Genomic DNA, 25,893 nt, shown 5'->3' on the forward strand with positions numbered 1-25,893 from the left:
ATTCTCATCTTTCTATCTACTCTTTCATCTGACCATTTTCTGCCTTTTTTTGGCTACCATGAACAAAGCCGAACAGCTTCTGCCGCTTTTTCCATGTTGTCTGTCCTGGGCTCCCGTGGAAGCTACAGAAGGCAACAATTCCCCATTGTTTTTCGGCCATCGTGAACAGAGCTGCACAGCTTCCACCATAAACTCTGCTCATGTTTCCACTGCATACTGTGCTGTCCTGCTCTTGCAGCTCTAATGAGCTTCCTGACTCCTTGAAAGCTACAGAAGACAACCATTTACCGTCTTTTATCAGCCATCTTGAACCGAACAGCTCATTTCATACCCTTTTTCCAGGATTACCTGTGCAGGCACCATAGCGGGGCAAGCATGGAGCCCGCTCAGATCTTCTCTGCAGTTTTGATGATTCTAAATACCTTGCTCATTATCTAGTAGTATGTGCAGTACATGCAAAATGGGGTGAAGAAGCGATGACAGTGTGATTACTGTACTGATGAGGACATGGACACAGACATTCCTAGAAGCATGGTATGTGGCAATTGGGAGATCATGGTGGCATTGGGCCTGGTTCATGCCATAGAATGCCGATTCTGAGTCCGGAAAACAAGCACAGACTGGTGGGATCGCATAGTATTGAGGTTTGGGATGATTCCCAGTGGCTGCAAAATTTTTGCATGAGTCGGGCCACTTTCACAGAACTTTGTGACTTGCTGTCCCCTGCCCTGAAGCACAAAGACATCAAAATGAGAGCAGCCCTCATAGTTGAGAAGCGAGTGGCCATAGCACTGTGGAAGCTTGCAACACCCAACAGCTACCGGTCAGTCGGGAATCAGTTTGGAATGGGCAAATCTTCCGTGGGGACTGCAGTGCTGCAAGTAGCCAGTGCAATCATTGACCAGCTACTATCAAGGGTAGTGACTCTGGGAAATGTGCAGACCATTGTGGATGGCTTTAATGCACTCAGGTTCCCTAACTGTGGTGGGGCGATAGACGGAATGCATATTCCCATCTTGGCCCTGGCACACCTTGGCAGCCAGTATGTAAACTGCAAGGGGTACTTTTCCAAGGTGCTTCAAGCACTGGTGGATCACAAGTGACGTTTCACTGACATCAACGTGGGATGGCCGGGAAAGGTGCATGACGCTCGCATCTTCCAGAACTCTGGTCTGTCTGAACTGCTGAAGGAAGGGATTTACTTCCCAGACCAGAAAATTACTGTTGGGGATGTTGAAATGCCTATAGTTATCCTCAGGGACCCAGCCTACCCCTTAATGCCGTGGCTTATGAAGCCGTACACAGGCACCCTGGACAATAGTAAGGAGCAGTTCAACTATAGTTTGCAGAAGTGCAGAATAGTGGTAGAATGTGCTTTGGACGTTTGAAAGCTTGCTGGCACAGTTTACTGACTCGGTTAGATCTCAGCACAACCAATATTCCAACTGTAATTGCTGCTTGTTGTGTGCTCCACAATCTCTGTGAGAGTAAGGGGGAGACGTTTATGGCGGGGTGGGAGGTTGAGGCAACTCACCTGGTGGCCAATTTCACACAGTTAGACAACAGGGCAATTAGAAGAGCACAGCAGGGTGCACTGCGCATCAGAGAAGCTTTGAAAGCCAGTTTCATGACTGGTCAGGGTATGGTATGACAGTTGTCTTTGTTTCTCTTGAAGTTACCCGCCCCCTGTATATATGAAAGGAAATAAAGTCTAAATTGTTTAAAAACTGTTCTTTATTATTTGTTGCAAAACACATTGAGAGAAATCAGAAGGCAGACTAGGGGGAGGGAGGGGTTGCCAGCTTTCTTCTGCTTGGGCGATACTCGGGGGTTGAGTGTGTGGGTCCCCATAGCCTCCCCCCTCGTGTTCTTGGGCATCTGGGTGAGGAGGCTATGGAACTTGGAGAGGAGGGAGGGCGGTTATACAGGGGCTGCAGTGGCAGTCTGTGGTCTTGCTGCCTTTCCCACATTAGATCCACCATACAGCGGAGCATGTCAGTTTGCTCCCCCATGAGCTTGACCATAGCGTCCTGCCTGCTCTCATCACGTGCGTCCTTCCTCTCTTTGTGTTCCTGTAATGCTTTACAGGACTCTGCAATTGTTTGCCTCCCTGCATTCAGCTGAGTCCTATCAGTGCGGGAGGACTGCATGAGCTCAGCGGACATGTCTTCCCGAGTTCGTTTTTTCCTACCTTCTAATCTGGACCAGCCTCTGGGACAGAGTAGATAGGGGCCATGCTGAAACATTTGCACCTGTGGGAGGAGAAAAAGTGAGGGTAGTATTTTAAAGTATACATTTCAGAGAACAAAGGGGACACTTTGGTGTGAGTAAGCCATCACACACAGCTGGGCAACAGAATTCAGCTTGCAGGCAGCCGAGGGGCACACGGGGTTCTGCTTCTTCTACATTCATTTCAATGTTTTCAAACTGCTGGGACCCCTTTCCCATAGCAAGCAATGCCTGGTGGGTTTGCCATAAAGGAGGGCCTGCGAGATCTCTGTGATGATCACTTCACACAACCCTTTAAACTATACATGAACAGACCAGCGCAGCTGGGTTTACCCCTGCCCTCCACCATGTGGCTCCGATCAGGCTTTCACTCACCAGAAGTACCTTCTCCAGGGTCATGATCTGGGAGCCTGCACTGGGAGTGGGGGAAGGCTATTGGCTCCAGTGTTAAGCATAATTCCTGGCTAGGGGAGGAAATGGATTCCCCACTTGCCGCCTGTGCTCTGTTGTCCTCCTCCTCGTCCTCCAATGACTCTTCCTTCTCGCTCCGTGCAACTCCCCCCTTGCAGGTGTCCACGGACCGTGGTGGGGTATGGTGGCGTCACCTCCCATAATTGCATGGAGCTTATGGTAGAAGCAGAATGTATAGGGCTGTGACCCAGAGCACCCGTTTGCCTCCCTGGCTTTTTGGTACGCTTGCCTGAGCTACTTGATTTTTGTACGACACTGCTGCGTGGCCCTTAAGTACACTCTTTCCGTCATGGTCCTGGAGACTTTAGCGTACGTATTTGTGTTCCTTTTTTTTTGGAATGTAGTTCTGTCATAACAGACTCGTCTCCCCAACATGCAATGAGATTCAATATCTCTCATTTGGACCATGCTGGAGCTCGTCTGCGAATCCGGGACTGTGTGATCTCTTATGATGGTGGACTCTGCGTGGTCGCCTGTGATGGTGGACTCTGCATGGTTTCCTGTGATGGTGGACTGCGCTGACGGTCATCTGTGCTGTTGGTGATCAAAAAGGAAATGAAATTCAAAAGTTCCCGGGGCTTTTCCTGACCACCTGGCTAGTGCATCGGAGTTGAGAGTGTTGTCCATAGCAGTCACAAGGGAGCATTCTGGGATAGCTCCCACAGGCCAATAACGTTGAATTGTGTCCACAATACCTTTAACATGGGACTGCGATCTCGATTTAAGCGCTACTCCACTTGCCAAGGTGGAGTACAGAAAACAATTTAAAGAGCCCTTTAAGTAAAAAAAAAAACAGTTTGGTCATGTGGATGGAATCATTTTTTTTAATTAACTCAGCTAATTCCAAAATAACAGACTAGTGTAGACTGGATCTAGAGATTTCTTGCAACTCACTTTCTACATACAAGGCTAAAGATCATGCCTTTTATCCATTCACTGTCCCACTACAGGCTACAGCTGTCACTGTACTTTCTATACGATGTACATATTATTGTGTCATTATGAAGTGCAGATAATACTCTCCATATTTTCTTCAGAGCTCTGTCTGCACCCTGTCTGCCCTATACAATGAACAAACAGAGAGTTGTCTTCTTCCACTTGTGTCTGCTGGTATACTTTAGAGCCTTCAAAAATCTACATGGGGTGGGAAAGGAGAGCACAGTACTGGCTGTGCTGAATATTGCTGGGAAAGAGAACAGACCTAAAGTTTATAAAGTAAATAGTTACAATCTGTACTATATGTGTGGAAGGTTGGAATGTGGACAGTGTTTATGGAATTTGAATCTAAATTTCCAGACAATCAAATATTTAGTTTAAGGTACAAGGTAGTAATGGGGGTTCTTTTTAATTCTACTCTGTTCAGTTGTAAGACCTGCTAGCAACTGTCTTGTCTCTAATCCTGCACTTGTGCTGCAGAGCTGTCTGTTTAAAAGAAATCCAACATTAACTCCATCTTAATGAAGGTTTTTGTTTCGGAATAATAAGTCATCACCAGCTTCTTTATTAGTTGTGTTGGGGTATGTATTTTTAAATTAATTCTGGGCACAAACCGATATAAAAATACTGTGGTAACTTGGGAGCTGTTTCATACTCTTGGGTAAACACCATTTAGACTTGTGTAAATATGTATTTAGGTATTTTGACAAAAGTAATATTTACCCATATTATACACATGTACTTACATTGGTACCTGTGCTATATGTATTTGATCAGTTTGCATGTTGTTTAGTTTGTTAAACTGTACTTTGCTTTAAAGCCATTATAACCTACTGGATAAACTATGTTTGGTATGAGCTCAAATTCTTTTGTAAAAAAAAGAATATTTACCCAGTAGAAAGTAGTGGATCCAAATACTGTGACTTGAGTAATTTTGAATGTTAGATAAATATTGTCTGTTTGTCCTTAGAATAAATGTTCCGGGCAAGATTCTCAGTTGTGGCTGAGGAGCAGTTGATATAGGTTGCAAAGGTGTCCTTAGCATTTTCTCATCCTGGAGCCAGTCTAAACCTGTTCAGTCCTCTAGCTCAGCTTACAATAGCCTACTGTCTGTGCCAGTTGCTGGCAGCCCTAAGAGACCATATAGTCTCCACTGATCACTTAAGCATAGGGGAGCAACAGCTATACTCCCTTCCTTGGAAATACTCCTTTCCCCCCAGCTAACAGCCCCTACACCAGCTGCAGAGTAGAATAGGGAGGAAGCTGTTGCTGCTTCTCTGCCACATGAGACATCCACAACACAGGGATGCTCCTTCAGAGGTTGGACCTATAATCCTAGGGCTCTTTAGAGCTGGTGGATTGAAGAAAACTGGCCCATGTCCAAGGATCAGCATCACTTGATGTTCAATTGCTTGTTTAAATTGCAGTATTTGTTTTAGTGGATTGTCAGTGTTAGGATTTAGTGCTGACAGCCTTTCTCAAACAGCAGGCAGGGGGAGAATTTCAACCTAGAATTCTAGGCATTGTGAATGTGTAGCAAGTTATAGCACTTTACAGACAGCATGGAAGTTAGTGGCAGGTCTTACAAAGGAGATATTTTATTTTCAGAAAGAGCATTCAGACAACAAGAGTATGTTTGTAACAAGATGGAAGGGAGGCAAGGGACGAAGCATAATTAGAGAGAGAAAGATGGAAAGAATTAGAGAAGAGGTCCGAAGAGGACTGGGTGAAGAAAATAAACTGGGTAATTAGAGACACATAAAAGGGAGATCTCAGAGTCAGACTATGGCAAAGGTGGAACTAGTGGTGGAAAAGGGAGAGGAAAAAGAGGGGTGGTTGTAATTTCCTGTTTAGGCTATAAGCTCATTGCGGCAAGGTTTGCGTCTTCCTATGAGTTTGTGTAGTTGTAGCACAATGGGGCCCAGATCCTGATTGATGGTTTTGATTGCTACTGCAGTGCAGATACATAATGATAATGTAGAGTCACTTTTGTGCAATGGGTCTAAATGTTTTCCTGGATGTACATTGTGTCCCTCAGATCTCCTAACTGTCAGGAACAGAGTACTAAGTTTCTCTAATATACTGGGTAAAACACAAAACTGCATGGAGAGTTGTCTAAAAATGATCTTGTGAGACTGTCTTGACAGCCCATCTGTGCAGATAGATTAGCAGACTGTTTCATTGCAGATTACAAACAAGGAGGTAAGAAATACAAAGGAAACTCTCGCTTTTAAGGGATTTCTTCATGCACAAGCAAATGAGTTATAGATGCTGAGCCATTTTCAATCTGAAGGAAACCATATTATGCCAAACCAATTATGATGCCAGTCTTCATCACCTATTAATTCAGCTTTCCCTCAAGCACAAGCTTTCTCCAACACTGCCCCTAATGTATCATGAAGCACCCTATAAAAAGTCTGGAAAGCTACAACACTGTCCTCCTAAATCCCTCTGCCCTGATATTTACAAATCACTCAGCAGTCGCTAGGCAGAGGGGTTGAAACAAATTTTTTTTTCTTAGAAAATGTCAATTTGTCAAAATCAACACTTTGCAGGAAACATTTCAGTTTTGACAAAATGTTTGTTGATGAAATTTGTGATCAAAACCAGACAGTTGCTTCAGGAACTTGAACACAAGTCCCCAACATTCTAGAGAAGTGCCCTAACCATTGGGCTATTGGCACACCTCAGAGAGCCTTTTTTTTTTTAATGAAGAAGTTTGCAAGGTCTGAGCTTCGCCCCAATGTGGAACAAAGCCAAATACTGAAACCTCAAAAATCTTCATGAAATAGAATTCTTGGTGGATTTTCTGTGATTTGAAGTCTTTAAATGAAGCTTTGAGGACTTAGCAGTAGCTCAGCCAGAGACTGTGGGCCTATTGCAGGAGTGGGTGGCTGAGATTCTATGGCCTAGATGATCATAATAGTCTCTTCTGCCCTTAAAGTCTGAGTCTTGTTTTCTAGTCAGCTGCAGTGAAACCTCAACATTTTTCAGGAAATGGAATTCTTGTTTTCTGGCCATCCCTGGTTGAGACTGCTATATTTGGACCAAACAACCTTCTCACTTGTCCCCATTTTTCTTTTTCGCTACCTTATACACTAAACTCTTTGGCCTATAGGCAGTATCATAATGAAATATTATTATATTTTTGAGAATAGGTCAGCTTTGTTTAATTGTATTTCCTAAACCGTTGTACCAGGACTGAGGACATTCTGGGTATGGGATAATATAAGGCAAAAACTCTGCAGGCAATTTTATTGCACAAAGATTCTAAAGAGAAACAGGTGGGAGGAATTAAGTATAAAAAGAAAATGGTAAAAGTTTTGCACCCATCAAAATGAAATTGGTACAAACCATCTATGGATAAAAACTAGTTACTCTCAGAGATTATCAGATGGTGAAATCTAAGGAAGCAACAAGCATATCTGGAATAATTAGGGTTTCCTAATTTGTGTCACTTCCATGTAGTCATTTGTTTACTCTCCTCTATCAACATTATCAGACAAATCCCATTAGATCTTACTGGTGTCACTTATGGCCTTGTCAGCATCATGTGATGAGCTGCTAAAGCAGGGTTGGCAACCTTTCAGCAGTGGTGTGCCGAGTCTTCATTTATTCACTCTAATTTAAGGTTTTGCGTGCCAGTAATACATTTTAAACTTTTTAGAAGGTCTCTTTCTATAAGTCTATAATATATAATTAAACTATTGTTGTACGTAAAGTAAATAAGGGTTTTAAAATGTTTATGCAGCTTCATTTAAAACTAAATTAAAATGAAGAGCCCCTGGGACTGGTGGCCAGGACCTGGGCAGTGTGAGTGCCACTGAAAATCAGCTCATGTGCCTCCTTCGGCACGCATGCCATAGGTTGAGTACCCCTGTTGTAAAGGCATTGTTTCTTTCACTATACACTTGTGTTAGAAATCAGCTTTCACAAGTATTTCTTAATTAGCATGGTAGCTGTTGATACAACAGCTGGAACATATATTTCTCTTAGTATAGCACCACAGGAGGTTGTCCTTGTAGTAGCTATGTTGGCATATTTTCAAGAACTGAGAAATCCTTAGAGAATTCATCCCATACCATATTTTGCAACACATTTCTTGATCATCAATATGGCATGACTCTCACTGCTGTTAATATCTACTTGGGATTTGCAACCCCTGTAAAGAAGACTTGATCAAGAGGTACCAAACACACACACACACACAAGAGCAAAATTCAGTCCACTGTCACTTAAACAATGGGACAGATATCTCACTCTGACAGCTCTTTTTGCTCATGAGAAAACAAAACAGTTGCTTAACTGTGTAGCTGTCAAGTAACTCACTAAAGAGATACCAAAATAGTTCTATAATATTCTGTGCTTCAGCAGAGGGGATGACATGTCATAGTGTGTGGAGAAGCAATTAGAAAACATTGAACCATGAAGTTAATGGATTTAAAAAAAAAATCTACTATGCCATCCGGCCTGGTGAAGAATACACAGCCAGCTACAGAGATGGTGGTATTCATCAATACATTCAATGTACTCTTGATAGGATATCATAGTCAAGTTTTCAGGACATGAGTGCAGTTACAGATGTTCCAGGTTCAGTTGCAAATAGATATCTAAGGCCTCAGAGACAGACTGCTCTTTTCTAGCCTGTCAGCTGCATGGGCAGGGCCCTATGTGCAATATGAGTGCATAGCTACATATATGTCTAGTTGGCAGCTGGATGTCTAGTTGGCAGCTAGTATCAAGTGGAGTGCCCCAGGGATTGGTTCTGGGGCTGGTATTGTTTAACATCTTTATTAATTATCTGGATGATTGGAAAGATTTCTCCCTCAGCAAGTTTGCAGGTGATACTAAGCTGGGGGAAGAGGTAGATATGCTGGGGGGTAGGGATAGGGTCCAGAGTGACCTAGACAAATTGGAGGATTGGGCCGAAAGAAATCTGATGAGGTTCAACAAGGATAAGTGCAGAGTCCTGCACATAGGATGGAAGAATCCCATGCACCGCTACAGGCTGGGACCGACTGGCTAAGCAACAGTTCTGCAGAAAAGGGCTTGGGGATTACAGTGGATGAGAAGCTGGATATGAGTCAGCAACGTGCCCTTGTTGCCAAGACGGCTAACTGCATATTGGGCTGTATTAGTAGGAGCATTGCCAGTAGATCAAAGGAAGTGATTATTCCCCTCTATTCGGCACTGGTGAGGTCACATCTGAAGTATTGTGTCCAGTTTTGGCCCCCCCACTACAGAAAGGATGTTGAAAAATTGGAGAGAGTCCAGCAGAGAGAAACAAAAATGATCAGGGGGCTGGAGCACATGAGTTACGAGGAGAGGCTGAGGGAACTGGGCTTGTTTAGTCTGCAGAAGAGAAGAGCGACCAACCGCTAGGGCACTCCACTTGATACCAGCAGCCTTCAACTACCTGAAGGGGTTACAAGGTCCAGGTTGACAAAGCCCTGGCTGGGATGATTTAGTTGGTGTTGGTCCTGCTTTGAGCAGCAGGTTGGACTAGATGACCTCCTGAGGTCTCTTCCAACCCTAATCTTCTATGATTCTGTGATTGTGCTCCCAGAGCCAAGCTTTCCTTTAAAAAAATTCTCTCTACCCCTTCAAAATGTGAAACAAATATATACCAATGAAGTATCCTATTCTTGGTCCTGCATGAAACAACAGCTCTAAGAGGTCCTGTTTATATTAATTCTGAAGTCTAATGATGCTACTTGAAATTCAGGCATTATTTGTGATGATTATTTACTGCAATCATTTTAGCAGAAACATCAAACCATCTTTATTGGCTCTAGTGGCAGACATTAGGATAGGGTGAGATAGAGTTGCTAGTTGCTGTCAAGTTCTGCTGCAGTGGAAAACAGAATTCAGTCCCAGCCCTTTCAGATCTTTCAAATCTCCTCCGCCTATGCTTGAAATGAGGAGACAAAGAGGTGAGGTACCCTTTTTTTCCCGAGTACATAAAGCCTTGAAAGCCACCTGGGTTCCAAAAGACACCAAATGCTCATGTCTCCCAGGTGCAAATAGCCCAACTGTCAAAACCTCCAGCTTCCCCATGGCAACTTCTATAAGGATATATTGTATCTTCAGCACCAAAATCTAGTAAAGTCGAAAAGTGTAAAGTAGTGGGTAGCATAAAATAAATTGATTTTGTTTAAATAAGAGATCTTATACTGGAATGGGGTGGGGTGAGATGGCTTGAAATGATCCCTGCTGTAGATGGTGCAGGGTCTTGACCTGACTGGCAAGGAGAATGATTAAATGAGTTGTGAAAATGTCTCTGATCTAATGTTTTTTGAAAATAAGGTAGGGTTTGAAAGTCCTGGGATTTAGCCTGGGTCAGGAACAGGATGGGAATCATGTGACAAGTTAAATCACATTGTTAGTGGGTCAAGAGACACCTTGTTTGTAACTGGGTCCCCTGGATGTAGTTCTGCTTGTAGTTTACATAGGCTTAAAGATGATCAGGACTCAAACTATACAAAGCATTAAAATGAACATCTTTAACTGTATCTGGAAACAAACTGGTAGCAAGCTCAGTCTATGCAGCATATGGAGTATGGAGTAATTTCCTTTCACGTATAATATTGAAATTTGACATTTTAAAGTCCTATCCCCAATTGAGTTTAGAACCAGGTTTAAAAATGATTCCTGTTGAGTGACACTAACACTGTGATTGTCAACCTGGGTTGTAACATGATTATAACATGCCTCTCTACCTACGCAAGAGAGCTCTTTTGTTATTAATAAAACTGAGTAAAATTTTCCTAAATTTTGAGTTTTTGACAAAAAACACCCCCCAAAACAATCAAAAAACCCAGTCAATTCTCTCAAAAAAAAGTTCTCAAAAAACTTCAGTGATTTCAGCCACTTGTAGAACTGGTTGTTTTATGACAATCAAAAGTTCTGATTTTTTTTTTAATTTTAAGAATTACTAAAAATTGCAAAAAAATTCCTGTGAACTTTTTACTGTTTTTTCTTCCTAAGCAGTTCTTGTTATAGGATAATTTCCCCCAAATATCAGTTTTGATAGTGTACGATCTTATTGTTTCAAATCCTAATATAAACATGGCATAGCCATGCTGTAAAATGGTAATAAGCCATTTAATAGCATGCAATTCGAATTTGACTTCATGGCCTGCTATTATTTCTAATGGGTGGAACCAAATACCCAGATCAAAACACCACTGAATTTTGCATTCATTCTGATCCAAACTTCGTTGTTGAAATCCAACTATTAATAGAAGAGAAATTAAGGATGTTATGTATTTAATTTTTTTAAAGTATATTTTTATCTATGAACAGAGCTAAGAATATCAAACCTGGAATATAGCTAAAAGTTTCTCTGTCAGGTGTGAAATTCATAATTCTACTTAATTACAAGTTTTCTGAAACCATAACCTTGGCTTCTAGATGCAGTGCTATCTTTTCCCTATGTGAACTCCAATTAGTAACTCATCTTGTCATCTGTACAATAATGTCAATTATCCTTTCTTTTCTTTTTGAAAGAAGCCATCCCATAAGTCAATTTTCTTTGCTTGTAAGACAACTTCATTACAAAGTGTTTCTTTGATATATAAATCCTTTATTGTAATGTGAACATATTGTACTTTGTGCACCTCCAGTCAGTGTACACTTTATGGTATTTGTCAGACGCTAAGTAAAGCAATTGTGAATCAAAGTTTCATAAATAATGTATTTATCTGAAACTAACGTTGGTAATCATGTGTTCACAATTTTTATCACAATTTTGACATTTTAATGGGCCCTTAAATACACAGAATCATTAAAGTACAATCCACATGAGGTTTCCAAGTCATTAGATTAATTTCAACAACACCTGCTCCCCCCCCCCGCGCCGCTACCTGTAGAAAGGGGAAAGTTGCTGGTACTAGGAGAGATCTAAACATAGCATTAAAAAAAAAATCCAAAGAGCCAAACTTTGATCCACCTTTATAGATTACTGTTGTTAGACTGAAGTATTTTGAGTCAAAGTCTACACTGCAGCGGGAAATGCTGCTCAGCTTGGGTATATAGACACTCACCAGGTCTGCACAAGCTTGTGTGCTATAAATAGCCAGGTGGCCAGGAGACACATGGGTGGTGGCTTGGGCTAACCTCCTGCATGTATAACTGGGATCTTGGACTCAGGTGGCTAGCCTGAGTTGCCATCCATGATATCCCTGACTACACTGCTATTTTTAGCATGCTAGCTTGAGCAGATCTAGTGCATGTCTGTCTACCCAAAATGGGAAGCATAGTCCCTACTGCAGTGTAACATACCTTTCGGGCTTAGTCCTTCAGCTGCTTACTACTGGGTGTAAAACCTTGCTACTGTGAGTAGATCAGTATTATATTCAAGAGTATATGTTTGCAGATCAGGCCCTAGATAAACTATGTGCAAATGAGGGGAGGAGAACTGCAACACTGTCAACCCCAATTGATAAAAAATCTCTGCATCATGTCCCCCAGAATCATGAGATGTGCTAAATGTATGTATTTCTTTTTATTAACCTTCTAGCTTTGAACCTTTATGGTTCACTTTTAAACTGTTTTCCACAAACACAAAGACTTAGAAACCTCTTTTTAATTACAGATGCTTCTCACCTATTCTTGTGACTGCTGGATTTGGAGTTTTAAGAAAAACACCTAATATTGTAAAACTTGTAATAAAAATCAAGATAGTTGGCAGCACTATGATTGGATGCAATGAAAAACCATGGGATAGAACAGTGAGTCTGGCTAGCTCTGTTAATTTTGTTTGGATTTTTTTCTCTTAAGTTATGTTTCTCTCTTGGTTTATAGGTCTATTGGAAGATGTGTTTTAAAGAGGGTCTTGAAAGAGAAGAGGGTGGAAGCATTGTGGGCTGAGATTATGATAAGTTTCAGGCAGAAGGGATGGTGGGGAGAAAGGCCTGGATGCAAGGGGTTAAATCTTGACCTCACTAAAGTCAGTGAGAGTTTTGCCATTGACTTCAGCGAGTCCAAGATTTCATTCAATAATGGGAAAAAGACATGAAGAACTCCTATGTGCCATGAAAGGAGTGAGATAAGAACAGAGAAGCAGGCAGGAGCAGGCTTTGCAGGGGCTCCAAGGCTGGCACAAGGTGCTTTGATTTTGATGTGGAATATAGGACTGTATCTAATTAGAGTATACTGGGCTCCTGGCCTGAGGAGATGATTTGAGAGAGTGGTTACCATTCCACCTGTTCAGGGAAGGAAATGAAGTAGCCATTGGGAGAGAAGAAGTTGATCCTGGGGAGCAATTAGTGTCTGGAAGAGGGAAGGTTTAGGACTTTCCCAGACCTTTGTTCATTTAGAGGCCTGGGACCAGTGTGAGCAGGCAAGGCTCCCATCTCTCCCAGCTAGCGCAGACAGGTTTTGGGGGTTATTAGACACATCTAGGGAGTATCAAAAGACTGATTAGTTAGGGGCATGCTGTGCAACAAGGGGGCATGCTCAGAGATTGTAGACCCATTGAAACAGGCCAATGGTGCCTCTAATCCGGTATTCTTTTTCTTAAAGTGGCTGGTAGCTGGCATTGCAGAAGAAGGTGCAGGAATTCCTGTGAAGGACATTTAGCATAAAATCTGTCCTTAGAGAAAGTCTCTCCCTCAGACACATACATTAGAGGCTGGGTTATGCCCTAAAGCCATGAGAGTTAATAGTCCATCTAAAAGTGGTTAAATGATGTCTAATGTAACTGTGGATGTTAATTCTCCATATAAATAGCTATTCGTAAAAATCCTGCTAAGCTCTTGGTCTCATTAATATCTTGTGACAGTGAGTTCCATGGGGTGATTATACATTGTGTGAAGAGGGATTTCCTTTTATCAGCATTCCTTTTATTTCTGTTTTGTTAACTGTCCCCTTGATCTTGTATTGTGAAAGAGGGTAGATAGAAGCTCCTGATTTACCCTAATGACATTAATTATTATATCCCCTCTTATATGTTTCCTCTCTAACAAAAAACAGCTTCAGTCTTTTCAGTCTCTCCCACAATGAAGTCCCAAATCTCTAATTTTCACTGCCTCTTTGTATACCTCTTCCAATTTTTGCCTTTTCTTTCCTGAGAAAGGGTGCTGGGAAGTCCACACAGTTTTCCAGGTGCAGCATGTTATCAATAGAATGGCATATATAGCATTTCCTGTATTATGTTTCAGTCTCATTTCTTCTACATCATAACATTTTATTTGCTTTTTTATTTTGCCCACCTCTGCACAGGTATTTTGCTGCACTGTCTCTGGAATGCCAGGGAAGTGATTTGAGGAGTGGACCAACATGGGCCGAGTGCTAGGCGGGATAAAAGGATTTTATTTTTTGGACAAAACTGGGGATAGATTGAAGGGGAGGGGGGGATTGAAAGGGCAATGTATGAGTCCAGGAGGAGATTAATGTGGACTGCCTCAGACATAACCAGCACCTGGACAAGGGTTTGGTGGTGACAATGGACAGTAAGGGCAGGTTCTAGATATCTAGAGGAAGAACTAGGAGGATTTAATGACTGTGTGAATGAGGAAGGGGAAAAGGAGGGAGAGGAGCAAAAGTTACCCACAGTTACAGGCCTCAGGGTAGGCAGAGTGGCTAACAGTGAGCAAGAGGAAAGGTCAAAGGTTTGGGAAGAAAGACTGCTTCACATTTACCAGTGCAACTGAAGTGGTGTAATACTGCACTAGTATTGATGGCAGGGCAAAACTTAGAAATGCTGTTTTGGTTTAATGTGGAAACACTGCACCATCGATACTTAGAGTGGTGCTATCCCACTGTTTCAACTACCAGTGCTTCAATTTCCTGTCATAGAGATAGCTTGTGAATATTTGAATCTCCTCCTTCAGTAGCCTTATAGATTTATGCCCTTTCAGCATAGGCATATACTTACTTTGTGACAGTGTTAAATAAGGTGACATAGATATTGATCGAGCTAGGACAAAGAAGAGTTATTTTTACCTCAGCTTGACTTGTAAGGAGAGGTGGATAAAAGATGTGAATTTTTAAGGAATATTCATATTCCAGAGACAGGTGAGCAAAGCCCACAGGTAAGTGGGGAACAAGACCTGGGAGATGGGTTGGAAACAGGAGGGAGCACGGGCTATAATAGCAGAGAGGAAGGAGGGTCAGGGCAAAGCTGGGAGGCAAGATCAAACCAGTATCTTAGATGCCTTTAGACAAATGCAAGAAGTATGGGTAATAAGCAGGAAGAACTGGAAGTGCTAATAAATAAATACAACTATGACATTATTGGCATTACTGAAACTTGGTGGGATAATACACACGACTGGAATGTTGGTGTGGATGGGTATAGTTTGCTCAGGAAGGATAGTCAGGGGAAAAAGGGAGGAGGTGTTGCCTTATATATTAAAAATGTACACACTTGGACTGAGGTGGAGATGGACATAGGAGACGGAAGGGTGGAGAGTCTCTGGGTTAGGCTAAAAGGGGTAAAAAACACAGGTGATGTCGTGCTGGGAGTCTACTACAGGCCACCTAATCAGGCGGAAGAGGTGGATGAGGCTTTTTTCAAACAACTAACAAAATCATCCAAAGCCCAAGATTTGGTGGTGATGGGGGACTTCAACTGTCCAGATATATGTTGGGAAAATAACACCGCGGGGCACAGACTATCCAATAAGTTCCTAGACTGCATTGCAGACAACTTTTTATTTCAGAAAGTTGAAAAAGCTACTAGGGGGGAAGCTGTTCTAGACTTGATTTTAACCAATAGGGAGGAACTTGTTGAGAATTTAAAAGTAGAAGGAAGCTTGGGTGAAAGTGATCATGAAATCATAGAATTTGCAATTCTAAGGAAGGGTAGAAAGGAGTACAGCAGAATAGAGACAATGGATTTCAGGAAGGCGGATTTTGGTAAGCTCAGAGAGCTGATAGGCAAGGTCCCATGGGAATTAAGACTGAGGGGAAAAACAACTGAGGAAAGTTGGCAGTTTTTCAAAGGGACGCTATTAAGGGCCCAAAAGCAAGTTATTCCGATGGTTAGGAAAGATAGAAAATGTGGCAAAAGACCACCTTGGCTTACCCTTGAGAATTGCGTGACCTACAAAATAAAAAGGCGTCATATAAAAAATGGAAACTAGGTCAGATCACGAAGGATGAATATAGGCAAATAACACAGGAATGCAGAGGCAAGATTAGAAAAGCAAAGGCACAAAATGAACTCAAACTAGCTATGGGAATAAAGGGAAACAAGAAGACTTTTTATCAATACATTAGAAGCAAGAGGAAGACTAAGGACAGGGTAGGCCCACTGCTCAATGAGGAGGGGGTAACAGTAACGGGAGACTTGGAAATGGCAGAGATGCTTAATGACTTCTTTGTTTCGGTCTTCACTGAGAAGTCTGAAGGAATGTCTAGTATAGTGAATGCTTACGGGAAGAGGGTAGGTTTAGAAGAGAAAATAAGGAAAGAGCAAGTAAAAAATCACTTAGAAAAGTTAGATGCCTGCAAGTCACCAGGGCCTGATGAAATGCATCCTAGAATACTCAAGGAGTTAATAGAGGAGGTATCTGAGCCTCTAGCTATTATCTTTGGGAAATCATGGGAGACGGGGGAGATTCCAGAAGACTGGAAGGGGGCAAATATAGTGCCCATCTATAAAAAGGGAAATAAAAACAACCCAGGAAACTACAGACCAGTTAGTTTAACTTCTGTGCCAGGGAAGATAATGGAGCAGGTAATCAAAGAAATCATCTGCAAACACTTGGAAGGTGGTAAGGTGATAGGGAATAGCCAGCATGGATTTGTAAAGAACAAATCATGTCAAACTAATCTGATAGCGTTCTTTGATAGGATAACGAGCCTTGTGGATAAGGGAGAAGCGGTGGATGTGATATACCTAGACTTTAGTAAGGCATTTGATACAGTTTCGCATGATATTCTTATAGATAAGCTAGGAAAGTACAATTTAGATGGGGCTACTGTAAGGTGGGTGCATAACTGGCTGGATAACCGTACTCAGAGAGTAGTTGTTAATGGCTCCCAATCCTGCTGGAAAGGTATAACAAGTGGGGTTCCGCAGGGGTCTGTTTTGGGACCGGTTCTGTTCAATATCTTCATCAACGATTTAGATGTTGGCATAGAAAGTACGCTTATTAAGTTTGCGGACGATACCAAACTGGGAGGGATTGCAACTGCTCTGGAGGACAGGGTCAAAATTCAAAATGATCTGGACAAATTGGAGAAATGGTCTGAGGTAAACAGGATGAAGTTCAATAAAGATAAATGCAAAGTGCTCCACTTAGGAAGGAACAATCAGTTTCACACATACAGAATGGGAAGAGACTGTCTAGGAAGGAGTATGGCAGAAAGAGATCTAGGGGTCATAGTGGACCACAAGCTTAATATGAGTCAACAGTGTGATACTGTTGCAAAAAAAGCAAACATGATTCTGGGATGCATTAACAGGTGTGTTGTAAACAAGACACGAGAAGTCATTCTTCCGCTTTACTCTGCGCTGGTTAGGCCTCAACTGGAGTATTGTGTCCAGTTCTGGGCACCGCATTTCAAGAAAGATGTGGAGAAATTGGAGAGGGTCCAGAGAAGAGCAACAAGAATGATTAAAGGTCTTGAGAACATGACCTATGAAGGAAGGCTGAAGGAATTGGGTTTGTTTAGTTTGGAAAAGAGAAGACTGAGAGGGGACCTGATAGCAGTTTTCAGGTATCTAAAAGGGTGTTATCAGGAGAAGGGAGAAAACTTGTTCACCTTGGCCTCCAATGGTAGAACAAGAAGCAATGGACTTAAACTGCAGCAAGGGAGATTTAGGTTGGACATTAGGAAAAAGTTCCTAACTGTCAGGGTAGTTAAACACTGGAATAGATTGCCTAGGGAAGTTGTGGAATCTCCATCGCTGGAGATATTTAAGAGTAGGTTAGATAAATGTCTATCAGGGATGGTCTAGACAGTATTTGGTCCTGCCATGAGGGCAGGGGACTGGACTCGATGACCTCTCGAGGTCCCTTCCAGTCCTAGAGTCTATGAGTCTATGAGTCTATATACCAACTGCCAAAAAATTTCACTTCTAACACAGAGGCCGCTTTAGTGTACCATTTCCCTTGGAGATCTCTGAAGAGCAGACTATATTACAAGGCTGACAAGAGTCTCTTGTTACTAGGTGTACATTTTAAGTTAATGAACAATACTTTCAGGGCAACACAAAGCATTTGGAGCTAGATTATTATTTTTTTAGCATTCACCATGGGAAATGGAAAAACAAATGTCTGCAAGGGTGACATCTACTTACACTGCTAGATTAGAAAGACAGTAGACCTTTCCTAAGAGTGAATTCCTAACAGTGACATTATGATTGTATTGCAACATAGCCCTTTAATATGTTTGATGAAAAGCTCTGAGAAGCTGAGAAACTGAACAGGTTTTGGCTTCAAAAATGATTTTATGTTTTTAACTGGAATCTTTTGTTGGTAACTCCTACTTTGTATGAAAATGAAGGTCATGGTGCAGCCTACAGTGCTTTAAAAAGAAAACAATAAAAATAAAATACAACCATGTCAATGTCCCTCAGACTCACCTGCCTTTTTGTGGCGAAGGCCTGCCTCTGCTGCAAATTGGTTGCTATAGGCCTGACCCACGGCCCAAAGATGCCAATGGAAAGTTTCCTCTGTTGATCCTAGTGTGTTTTGGATGAGGTACTAAGTGATCAAGGGAGTAGGCCAGTACCAGCAGAAAGGGGCAGTGCAGGCCACTTAAATAGAGTATCTGGTCCCTGCAACTGTTTCCAGGAGCAGGAACTCTAAGGTCTGGATTGGCAGGAGTGTAGCTACTTACATGGAACTTGGAGGGAAGAGCACAAGGAAGTGGTGGGAGGAAGAAGCAGCCCTCCAAAATAGATAGGAAGGAGCAGGTAGGAGACGGGCAGTGAAGGGACTAGGGAGCTCTGAGTGATGACCTGCTTTCCTGCCCACCATTCTTGAGCTCTGCTGCCGACGAGCCCATGATGTGACACTGAGATCAGTTGCTCTGCATCTCGTATTCTCCAGCCCCAGTGTAGAGATATAATTTCTCCCTCCTTTCCACAGTAGATTGTTAAGGGGAAGGAGAGACACAGAGAGACCAAAGGATTGAAGTGGACAGGAGCATGCAGCTAGGCAAGGGAGCAGGAAGGTGCAGGCTTCACTGTATGCTGGTCTCCCGTATTTCCCTTTGTGAAGTTTGGATTACCAATATATAGATTTATATGGACACCTACTCATCACAATCAACTTGGTTATCTTTAGCCACGTGACGATGTCTCTCTCACCAACAGAAGTTAGTTCAATAAAAGATATTGCCTCACCCATCTTGTCTCTCTAATCAAACCAATGTCATTTAAACTGGATATTGCCCAAAACTTGTATTACACTGATCCCTTCAGGTGAATCAATTTGACTCTCTGCATTTACTCTGACAGGCGACGTACAATGTTGCTTGAAATAGGCTTCAGAATGAGTGAAGTGTGTGTGTGAGAGCACAGCTCCATATGATCAGATAGTGGGGTTGATCCACATTCTAAACAATGTGGAAACTGTCCTCCTGCTTTGTCACTTTGACTATATTGATTCAACCAGATGAACTCTGAGATTCAGGCTTAGAGGGGCAGAGGGGCATTGACTTGCATTTTGTCAGGGGGGCACTTACTTGCATTAGGGATTGTGCAGACCCTACCCTAACAAGGGAACTCATGGAAGCAGTGTTCATCATGGAAGGAGCGTTCCTCAAGAAGTGTCCCCACTGTGCAAGAGGAATGTGTTTGCAAATTTCATCATCCTTTGAGATATGGATAGAGTAGAACCTACCTTCTTGTGGTGATGGTAGTAGGGGGGACACGCACACAAGATGCTATCCCTACTATCCTCTGAGCACAGGGCTGTGACTGCATAACAAGGTAATAGGTTTATCCATTGACCACATGCTTAGTCTTATTCTCCTTTTGCAGATTTAGACCTTGACTCTGTCTTGTACTACATACCTGTGCAAAGGAGGAGTAAGAGGCCCTCCTTGCTTCTCTATGAGGACTACCCATACCTTAGGTGTGTTGGAGTAAACTGTTTGCCAGCGTACTCTTCCCCCAGAGAGAAGGGCCAGGGAGTGGGCAGAGCCTTTGCAGGAGTAACTGGGTTAGTTTGGTGGGGGGAAAGGGGGAGGGAAGAGGAAATAGTAATTTACTGCTGCCAAAATCAATTTATTACCTCCCATCTCCAGGCAGGAGAAAGCAGGAGAGGAATTGTGTCTTACAGGTATGTCTGAACAGTGCTTCCTGGGGCTGGTCCTTCCTGGGGCTGGTCCTTCAGGTCATATACTCCCCTGGTCAGGGCTCTGCCTAAAGGTACATAATCTAGTCCCTACTGATCTCCTGACTTATGCTGATGTAAGTGAGAGGGGGCTTAAGCCCTTAATATTTCTCTTGTGCATTAACTTTATTTTTTCAGATCTTTATTTTTGTTTTACTTTCCTGAAGTTGTTGGATAAATTTAATATTGTCATGTGGGAGCTAAAGTCCTTGGTTGTCATGGTGATGAAATTGTGACTCCTAACTTTTACCTTTATGCCCCATATATGCTCTGCCCACTTCTCTAAAATCCTCTGCCTATTCCTGCATAAATAGGTAGAGCTAGAAGTTTTGTACTGGAATTGGGTGACAAAAATTCCCGACTGACCACATGAATAGTTATCAGAAAACCATGTGATTTATAAAAAATAGGGCTCCAAAATTCTGGTTAATTTTGTATTTCTATTTGTTAGATTATTTTCATGTTATGTGGTGGTGTGATTTTTTAAAATTCATTTTGTATCTTTTAAAATCTGCAAACAAATGTAGACTGAATTCTTTGTTTGTTTAAAATAAGTTTTGGCAATTGACATCTTGATAATATTCTATTTATTGTTTTCTGTTTTATTGTCTAACCATGACGTTTAGTTGATCTTTGGGAGTTTGGTAGAAATTCTGTCATTTTAAAACAATCCCCACTTGCTTTAATATATATTTGTTACATATACACAGCCTTTGCAAAGAATTTTAAATTGTTAATGAAGCTGACAGTAGAATTTGCATATCACTGCTTAACACTGCATTTTGCTTTGTAATTTTTCCTTGATGAATACTAATTATTGCAACACCTAGGGCAATTTTTCAAAAACTCATATTCCATTTTCAGTAGTCTGGCTTTTGACACAACTTGCTCATGTAGGTTTGTTGGTCACACCAAAATGAAGGATTCTCACACTTTCATAAATGATCACAGTCCTATAATTCCTTGTTTAAAAATGACACTGCTCATTGTGCCCATTAACAGTGATGAATCAAAGAGGAAGACAAAATCTTTTGAAAAACAGAGGAGCACATATGCAATAGAAAATAATGCACCTATTCAAGGGAGAAATGCAAATTTCCAGTAAACAAATTAGAGCAGATTAGGAACAACCTTAAAATGAATGTTGTTCCTTTGTGTGATGCTATACTGTATTTACTCCACTGGAGTGCATTAACTGACACCACACCAGTCTGTGCACTAGGAGGTGTTCAGATACTAAGGCGACTGGTGCCATTAAAAAAAACCCAGATAGATGTTGATCATTAGTCACTGTCTTCTTAACAGTCAGTCAAGTGTTGAGAGAGTCCTCCATGTTCTGAATTATAGCATGGAATAGGCACACCAGGCCCTCCACAGTCTCCCAACAAAATCTTAGTTATATTCATCTTTTAGATTAACCTTTTAAAACAAAGCCATTTGTGTACATGTGCTGAATAACCAAATGCCTGACTCGGTATGTATGTAACCTATGTGCTTTGTTCCATTACCTACTCTGTGCTGTTTGTCTTCCTTTACAACACCACAACTTTATTAAGGCCTTCATCCTGCAAGAAGATCTGAAGGAACAGATGCCTCCTCCCGGGCAGAGTCTCAGTGAAGTCAGTGAAGTATGTTTGCAGATCTCTGTATGGAATTAGAACTTGGGACTGTAACGGGGTCTGTAAACACTCGTCGTTGACTGACTTCACTGAGACTTTGCATGAGAGAACCAGAGCATGGGACTGTAAACTGAGTGGGGCAGGGAGTTACTCCTTTCTAAGTCTGTAAAACAACTATCATGCTAAAGGAGCTATCCAAATAATAGTAACCAAATGCAGCTTTCAGGTGTCCAAATTAAGCTCCCGTTGCATTATTTTGTTACTTCTAATGTCCTCTCTGCAGCTCTTGTGAAAGTGAATCCTCATTGCCTGGTGAGAATTGTAGAAATGTAGGGATGGAAGGGACTTCAAGAAGTCATCAGGTTCAGCCCTCTGCACTGTGGCAGGACCAGGTAAACCTAGACCAACTTTGACAGGTTTTCGTCCAACTTGTTTTTAAAAGCTTCCTATGATGGGCACTCCACGACCTTCCTTGATGTTTGATTTCTAGGTGGAGAAAAACTTCACTGTAGCAGCCCCAACCAGCTTGTTCTGGCCTGACACAAACTGTGTGTAAACTGAAAAAATGCAGAGAATAAAAGACATCCAAACAGCTAGAGGAATGGCTGACACATTTCAGAGGGGGACCCATTGTCCAAACTGAACCAGCGATTTTGTGGTTTGAAAATGGTTAACATTTTGTTGTCATGAATTTCTGTACAGCTGCAGTAGGTCCAGAAATGCAAAAGGCAAAATATCTTCACAGCCTTTTGTTATGCTATTTCATGTAGAGGTTTCTCTTGCTTTTTGAGGTGCAGAAGGGTAGAATCTGGTTTGGTATGTCCCTAACCTTTGGTACTTTGGGTGAAGTGAAGCCTGGATCTAAACCACTACATCTTTTATTCAACACAAATTAGATTGAGCTTTGCGAAACCAAAATTATTCCAGTTTTCCTATTTTATAGATGTTCTGGTCTTGTCCTAATTTATCCTCCCAAACTTTGATTTGAGTACAATGGGACTCATCTCACTCTCACACAACCAAAACCTTGCCTCATTCTCTCTACTGTCAGCTAAAATGTATGTATAATAGTGTTTGTCTATAAATAGACAACAGTTGGGAGGCTGCAGAGAAGTAAACTCGCTTCTAAACTGGTTCGGCTGCTGTTTTTAACCATTCTCACTCTTTGGAATCTCTTTTCTATTAACTGTTAAATATAAATCTATCTAAGAGGGCTGTTTGTGCTACTTAAATACACGCTACCCCTTCTGAACTGATCTTCGCTTGGAAGCTTATGACATGTACATCTCTTGTAAATGCTACACAAAATGATGATAGAATAAAAGGACTTGCTCCCCAGATTACTACAAATCAGTCTGGTAATTGCAAAATAAAGGCTTTGCATGTGCTTTCAAAGAAAACAGTGACCCACAGGGCAGTTACTTGCTGTTATGTCACGGGGCAGTTACAGCTTCGTAAGTAAACCTGGCAGACCTGCTGCACAAAGACTTATGTTTTTACTTTGCCTGATTAACCATGAGGCCTATTATCATTTTACTAGCATCTGCTATTCTACTAATGTATGTACCCAATAGACAAACCACAAAACATAACATAATGTAGATGGTGAAATTTAGTACTTGTGTTTGCTAGTTTAAAGCACCACATAAGAATTAACTTAATAAACTTTCACCATATTTTTTTAAAATTAAAAGTGGCTTATAATTAGTGTCTCCTGCACAGAGGGAAGTTGTGTAGAAGATATTGTACATAATAACTGTCCTGTAAGAGAATACATCATTCACTTCTCTAAGGTAAAGGAGTTATGCAAACAGAGGGAACGGGTAATGAAGCGCAAATTTATGAGAGAGAGAGAGAGAGAGAGAGAGAATAACACATGCCAAAAGGGGTGCTAGTCTCCCCTTCTGGGAGAAATGTAATTCTCAAGGGGGCAGATGATGATGTCCAAGGAGAATTATTTCTACTGCATTAGCGAGATGCTTAAAAGATTATCTTGAGAATCTCAAAAATCTTACACCAGTTCCCTTTTAAAATGTCGGTTTCCATTATTTTTCTCCCTCTAAGTGGTTGCTTTGTTGCTGCAAGGAGCAGAAAGTGTTAGAGTGAATATCTTTGAGTAAAAATAGATTCTTCAGGGACTGCTGGGGTGGCTCACAAAGAAATATAGAGCCATTTTTAGTTAAAGTGAGTCACATATTTGTCTGAAGCTACTGATTTCTTTTTTATGTAATACTGTTTTTGACAGCTCTATAACAAAAAAGTGTTTAAAAGCCATTTTAAAAGAATAAAATGTTCATTTTCTAGAGGAATCAGAGGGCCAAGAGGACATAATGTGAATGTAATGCCTAAGAATGGGAACTTGCTTTCTTGTACACTTTGTGGAGACTGGATATTAACTCAGCCATGAGCCCGATATCAAAACTTAATTGGTAATGCACTTTTCAAAGGTGATGTTGATATTATGGCAGGATCCTCCATCCTTCAAGAAAGACATATGTAATATCCTGACAATATTCTCAACCAAGAGTCGAGAGAAACCAAAGAAGAGAGTGGCTCCATGTTTTAATATGGGCCCAGTGTATTCTGGTAACGGCCTTGGGAGTTTATTAATTATGTCTATACATCTCTGTACTGACTACAGCTGATAGTATCTCACTATAAATATCTGCAGTGTAATGTTCTCAGAGTGCGTTACAAACATCTAGTTTACTCTGATGTAACTTCTCAGAGGTACATAAAAACGATTATCCATATTTTATTAAAGAGGATACTGAGGCACAGGGTGGTTGATACTCCTATCTAGATACTACCTCAGAGTTATTCTGTCAGTGGCAGATATTTCTCAAAGACCCCTGAGAGATGCCAGAAGGTGCAGTAGACACTGGAAGATCCAATCATGGTACTAGCTGTAGTATGTAACCTATGACTTAAATTACCTTCTGTACCAGATGACTGGAGAATAGCTAATGTGACACAAATGTTTAAAAAAGGCTCCAGAGGCGATCCTGGCAGTTACAGGCCAGTAAGCCTAACTTCAGTACAAGGCAAATTAGTTGAAATTGTTGTAAAGAACAGAATTATCAGACACATAAATGAACACAATATGTTGGGGAAGAGTCAACACAACTTTTGTAAAGGGAAATCCTACCTTGCCAATCTATTAGAATTCTCTGATGGTATCAACAAAGATGCAGACAAGGGTCATCCTGTGGATATAGTGTACTTGGACTTTGAGAAAGCCTTTGACAAGATCCCTCACCAAAGGCTCTTAAGCAAACTAAGCATTCATGGGATAAGAAGGAAGATCCTCTAATGGATCAGTAACTGGTTAAAAGACAGGAAACAAAGGGTAGGAATAAATAGTCAGTTTTCAGGATAGAGAGAGGAAAATAGCAGTGTCCCCCAAGGGTCTGAACTGGGACCTGTGCTGTACAACACATTCGTAAATGATCTGGAAAAAGCGTAAACAGTGAGGTGGCAAAAATTTTCAGATGTTACAAAATTACTCAAGATAATTAAATACAGTGTGAAGAGTTACAAAGGGATATCACAAAACTGGGTGACAGGGCAACAAAATGGCAGATGAAATTCAATATTGATAAATGCAAAGTAATGCACACTAGAAAACACAATCCCAACTGTACATACATAATGATGGGGTCTAAATTAGCTGTTATAGCTCAAGAAAGAGAGCTTGGAGTCATTGCGGATAGTTCTTTCGAAACATCCGTCAATGTCCATGGCTATCAAAAAAAGTGAACAGAATGTTAGGAACCTTTAGGAAAGGAATAGATAATAAGATAGTAAATATCATAATGCCACTATATACATCCATGGTACACCCACACCTTGAATATTGAATGCAGTCCTGGTTGCCCCAACTCAAAAAGATATATTAGAATTGGAAATAGGGCAACAAAAATGATTAGCAGTATGAAGCAGCTTCCATATGAGGAGAAATTAAAAAGACTGGGACAGTTCCACTTAGAAAAGCGATGACTAAGGGGGGGATATGATACAGGTCTATAAACATAAGAATGGTGTGAAGAATGTGAATAAGGAAATGTTATTTATCCCTTCACATAACACAAGAACTAGGGGTCACCCAATGAAATTAATAGGGAGCTGATTTAAAACAAACATAAGGAAGTACTTTGTCCCATAACACACAGTCAACCTGTGGATCTTGTTGCCGAGGGATATTGTGAAAGCCAAAGACATTACTGCGTTAAAAAAAAGAATTAGATGAGTTCATGGGGAGTATGTCTATCAATAGCTATTAGCCAAGATGGTCAGGGATGCAATCCCATGCTCTGAGTGTCCCTAAGCCTCTGACTGCC

Source organism: Gopherus evgoodei, chromosome 3 (genome assembly GCF_007399415.2).
Source record: "Gopherus evgoodei ecotype Sinaloan lineage chromosome 3, rGopEvg1_v1.p, whole genome shotgun sequence".
NCBI lineage: Eukaryota > Metazoa > Chordata > Testudines > Testudinidae > Gopherus > Gopherus evgoodei.